Source organism: Grammomys surdaster, unplaced genomic scaffold (assembly GCF_004785775.1).
Source record: "Grammomys surdaster isolate TR1022 unplaced genomic scaffold, NIH_TR_1.0 174, whole genome shotgun sequence".
Taxonomy (NCBI): domain Eukaryota; kingdom Metazoa; phylum Chordata; class Mammalia; order Rodentia; family Muridae; genus Grammomys; species Grammomys surdaster.
Window position 1 is genome coordinate 17,931,463 of NW_021604622.1, and position 5,951 is coordinate 17,937,413.

The 5,951-nt window shown below is 37.9% G+C and overlaps 1 pseudogene; it reads right to left on the bottom strand.

The window, feature by feature from the left end:
• Nucleotides 1–2,667: 2,667 nt before the first annotated feature.
• Nucleotides 2,668–4,343, bottom strand: LOC114621432 (annotated as a pseudogene).
• Nucleotides 4,344–5,951: the final 1,608 nt, after the last annotated feature.

The following is a 5,951-nucleotide window of genomic DNA, read 5'->3' on the forward strand; positions in this document are numbered from 1 at the left end:
CCTCTAATCTATACACACACACACACACACATACACGCACACACACACCATTTTCATTTATATCATGCCAAATTGAACAATAATAAGTGATTATAAAGGCATAATAATTTAGTTTGTAAATAAACCATGTGTTTTCACTAGAGATGGGAATCGGAGACAGGTTTTGCATTTGGCTTGACTTGATATATCATCTTCAGAGCAAGTATTACAAAAACCAGAAACTGAAAATCCTATCAAGAATAAAAACTGTCCTAGCCTGCCTTGCCTCAATGGAAAGCCAACATGCATGGAAGGTAAACAGTGTTTTCACTACTGGGTATTTAAGAGAGCAGGATAGACCCAGGTCACCAATGTCTCTCTATAGGACTGGTGAGAGATGGAGCAGTGAACACACAGAAAACAGAAATGATTTGTCACTAAATTCAGAGTCTCAGCATGACTTCAGTCTACATTAACCAAGGGGGCTGAAAGAGGGTGGCTATCTTAATTTGAGTTTTATTTCTATGAAGGGACTCCATGACTAAGCAACGCTTATAAAGATAAACATTTAATTGGAGCTGGCTTACCACTTCAGAGGTTCAGTCCATTATCATGGTAGGAAGCATGGCAGTGTACAGGCAGACATGGAGCTGAAGAAAGGAGAGTTCTACACCTTGATTTAAAAGCAGCAGCAGGAGACTCATTCTTCCATACTGGGCAGAGCTTGAGCAACAAGATCCCTCAAAGCCCGCCTACTCAAGCCCAGAGCTGCTAATACTGCCACTTCCCATGGACCAAGCATATTCAAACCACCACATTCCACTCCCTGACATTCAAAGGCTTGTTCAAATATATGAGTCTGTGGTGGTCATATCTGGCAATAGCATAATACAACATACATTTAGTCTCGCTTCAAATGTCTCCATCGTCTATAACAGTCTCAACAATGTTAAAAGTTCAAAGCTTCTTCTAAGATTCATGCCATCTCTTAACTGTAATCTTATATAAATTCAAAAATGATAAAGCATATCACATATTTCCAACACATTATGGGACAGGATACACATTATTATTCCAAATGTCATAGTGAAGAAATACTGGACCAAAGATGATACAAAACCAGCTAAGCAAACTACAAACTACATCTCATTTATTTCTTTGTTTTCTGGTTTTTGTTATTTTTTGGTTTTTTATTTGTTTGTTTTTTATGTATATGAGAGCACGGTCACTGTCTTCAGACACACCAGAAGAGGACATTGGATCCAATTATAGATGGTTGTGAGCCACCATGTGTTTGCTGGGAATTGAACTCAGGATGTCTGGAAGAGCAGACAGTGCTCTTAACTACTGAACCATCTCTCAAGCCCCAAACTACATCTCTATGTCTGATGTCCAATTCCTTTCAGCATAGATGACTGCAACAAACTTCTTTAACTTGGCCTAGTTCCACTCCCTGTCAGCAGCTTTCCTCCACAGGTATCCTACAGCTCTGGCATCTGTAATACCTTGGGATCTCCAAGGCAACTTCAACTTTACTGCTTCTTGTTCCAATGACTGGGATCCACACGTGATATTCTGAGATCCCCAAAAGTCTGAGGTCACTTCTCCAGCTCTGTATGTTCTAGTTGACTCTACTGCTGCTGTTCTTCTTGGTGATCATTCCATTTTACTAGTATCTCTAATATACTGGCTTCTTCTGCTGCAAACCAGCTTCACTTATAGCCTCTCATAGGCTCTCTTCATGGTGCCAAGCCTCAACTTCTTTACATGACCCTTTCAATTCTGAGAAATCAATTGCTACTGAGGCAGCAATTCACCAATGGCCTTCCATGGCCTCTCACAGTGCAAAGCCTCAGCTGTTCTCCATGACTCCTTCATGCCTTCAAATCCAGTACCATATGTATGACTCTTACACATTACCAAGTCGAGCTGCAGAACTATGTACAACCTTGGTTATCTCTGGAACTCAGCTTCTATATGCTCTGGAAAAACACTTCCCAGATTTAACTTCAGTGATGTTGGTCTCTTCTTAATCACCACTAAAATCTGAGCCCCAGCTAACCAGCATCAATTGTCCCAGTAACAGCTTCTATTGTGTTTTGTTTTGTTTTGTGTGTGTGTGTGTCTGTTTCATTTTAAATTTAAATATAATTCTAGTACACAACAGTTGCCATATCCTTGGACATTTCTCTGCTTTGCACATAATCATTCCTATCCTCCACAGAAAGGCTGCTTCTGAACCTCTCATGTGGTGACACAGTGCTCTAGTCCTGATGCTTATAGTTCAGGAGAGATGCTTCAGTGATCTAAGTTGAAAGCAAGACCCTGGTATATGGCCCTTGCACCTGGAATCAGGAAAATACAAATGTCTTTATTTAAAAATACAAAATAAATTATCTGTAGGCATGAACAATGACAGCAGTAGGCTATTCTATATTGTCAGTAACTGATAGTTATAGTGATCAGCCAACCTTCTGTTCAGTCATTTTTTCTTTAGGTGACTTCTCTGAAGTTATCAGTGAAGAACATGTCTTGAGCTTCCAGGCACACAGCTCACTGATAAGGGCAAAGCATTATTTTAGGAGTTAGAACATGCCACCTCCCATACCCCTTCCTTTTCCATCCATTGCACCAATTCCAGGGTCCTTTGCTTCTTTAAGGATTTTTGTAGCTACATCTTTGAAGGAGTTAGAACATGCCACCTCCCATACCCCTTCCTTTTCCATCCATTGCACCAATTCCAGGGTCCTTTGCTTCTTTAAGGATTTTTGTAGCTACATCTTTGACTGTAGCTAGCAAGGAGGCCACCCCAGCAGCAACCATTAAAGCAGTCTTACAATCTTTGTTAGACTAATGATTCCCTTTTGTATCATGTTCACAAAATATCCAACATGGCATCACAACCAACTTCTGGGGAAATCCGCAGAATTTTCTAAACTATCAAAGATCCTTCAATTCCTGCATTCTTAGCAATTGTCATTACAGGAATTTGGAGTGCTCTTTTAATAATTTCTGTACATATTTTCTGATCTTCAATAGCTGACTTTAACGAATCCAAGGCTGGGATGCCCTGAAGCAAAGCTCAGGCCCCTCCTAGAATAATTCCTTGTTCAACAGCTGCTCTTGTAACATTGAAAGCACCTATAACTCTTTCTTCTCATGCACTTCAACAACAACCTTCAGCACAGCTACTCCCTCTAGAAGTTTAACAAACCGTTCACTCAGCTTTTCATCTTCATGTTCACTAGCTGTGATGTCTAGCTGCTCAGTGATTTCTTAAATACATTTGAGCTTCGTCACTTTTTCCTTTCAAAAGCATGACGTCATCTTTAGTGACAATGACCTCTCCAACATTTCCTAAGTCATGAACTTGAACATCTTTAAGATTTAGATTCAGCCCCTCTTCCCCAAACACCACACCACTAATGTCAATAGCAATATCTTTAAGCTGTTTCTTCCTAGTGGTCCCACACCCTGGAGCTTCGACTACTAAAAACTAAAGACTAACTTTTAGCCTGGTCAAAACCAGTGTCCTTAGAGCTTCTCGGTCAATATCGATTATGACCAAAGGCTTCCAATAATCATTGTCAATTTTAAGAGAAGGTACAATGATCTGAACACTAGAAATTTTCTTTTCACTCAGCAAAACATAGTCATCTTGGAATTCAAATTATTAAGCTTTTGATGTATTAGTAAAATACAGGGAAATATATTTTCCATCAAACTTCATGCCATCAATAATTTCTAACTAATAATTTAGGTTTGATCCATCCTTCACTGTAATGGCACCCTTTCTTCCAACCATTTTCTTTGCTTCAGAAATGATGTTTCTGTCTTTGTCTCCATTTTTAGAAATTGTGTCAACCTGAGGAATTTCTTCAGGGGTTGTCCCAGGTTTAGATTGTTTCCTAAGTTCAGCAATTATAGCATCAATGGCTAAAATCACAACTGTTTGGATTTGCACTGGATTAGCCCCTTTGCTGAACTATTCAAAGCCTTCCTTGGCAATGCCAGAACAACAGCAATGGTGGTGCCATCCTAAGCCTCTTTGTGTTATTGGCAACATCCTGAACAAGTTTAGCTCTGATATATTTGTATTTATCCTTCAAATCAATTGATTTTGTGACAGTGACCCCATCTTTTGTTACTCTGGTACTTCCTCAACACTGTTCAAAAATCACTGTTCTTCCCTTTAGCCCTATTGTAACAGCTACAGCATTGGCTAAAAAATCTACACCTTGAAGCCTTAAGGTTCAAGCATCTACACCAAATTTTCCATCTTTGGCATAGGCCCAAGTGAGATGAAGAGCCAGTACCTGAGACACTGGTCTCATCTGGGGAATGACTGTGAGTAGTTGAAGCATTTCTTCAGAGCAGTGACAGGAGCACAGGAGGCAAGGTAGGCCATTGGCTAGTGAGGGAACATCTTTTATTCTTAACTCTAAAGCTAGAGCCACATAGAAGAGTCTGCCGATTTCTGCCGCCTGCTGGGCTAGAACTAGCTGCCCCCCTTGTTCTATTATATCCTTCATTCTCTAAGCTTGCCTGTCCTGGAACTTGCTCTCTAAAGTGACTTTGAACTCAAGAGAACTGCATGCCTAGGTTTCCTGAGTGCTGGGATGGAAAATATCCCTACGAAGCCTGGGCCTAAACTTTCCTTTACCTTTCCACAAGATCTTTAAAAGCATATGTATATTAAGACTAAATGTTTTCTTTCGGTTATGAAAACTTATTTCTCAGATAGTAACATAGTGTTACTTTTTTTTTGTCTTTTCGTACTGTTTTATCTTACAAATCAATTTCTATTCAATAAACTTTTTAAATATTATAAAGTACTTTTGTCTCCTATTTTGTGTTACTCTGATTTATTAAACATATTTTGAAAGAATATAATGATCTCTTATTTAATTCTTGTAAATTATGTTTTAGAAATGAGAAAATTAAAATGAAAATATGAATTCCTAAAGTGAACTAATGCATCTGAACATAGTTCAAACACATAAGTGTGATGTTATTAAAAACATTTTACTAAAATTCATTATTTTCCTTTCTATTCACTGGACCTCAGAGTAAGCTATGCTTTTCTATCAGCACTGTAGCCTTCTCTTAATACTTGGTGAGTTTTAAGCAAGTTGATTTCTATAGTTAGTTACCTCCTCTGTCAAATTATAAGGTCATGCTTTCCTGTATCTCAGTGTACACACTTAATTGTGATCTTTCCAGTTTTTGTGTCTGTGAAGGTTATTATGTACCCATAATGAGGATGAACATTTGGAGACGAACTCACTAAATCTCTTTTAAATAAAAGCACATTCTTATTGATATATTGATGTGCCCCTAGTGTCTAACTAATGTATCAGAGATTCTTGTTACTGTGACTTTCAATATTTTGGCTCGCTATATGCTCTTAATGAGTGTCTTGTGGTCCTTACAATAGTAGGATGAATTATAGTAGTAAAACATACATTCTGAGTCTAACAATTGCACAATGAGTACTAATGTTTTATTTTCTTCATTTGAATTACATTTTTAGAAAATGGAAATGGTTTGTTATACTAATAAATGTAGAGTAGAAAATGTTTTGAAGACCTTGAGACTGGAAGTTTGTATTAAAACGCTGAATTACAGCTTGCGTGAGTTCACCAAAGTCACAGGATATGGAATCAACATCAAATCAACATCAAAATAATGTGCATGTATTCCAGTGACAAACATTCTTAGACAGAAATCAATGTGGAAAAAAACTCACAATTCACTCTCAAAATAAAATATCTCAGAATATCTTTAGCCAAAACAGGCCAAGTTCTGTACAATGAAGTCATTAAAACACTTAACAAAAAAGCTGAAGAAAATACCAGAAAATGGAAAGACCTCCAATTTTCATGAATTGTTAGTATTAATATTATGAACATACAGATTCAAAGCAATAACCATTAAGGAGATCAGGGAATCCTGCAGAAGAGAGGGAGAAA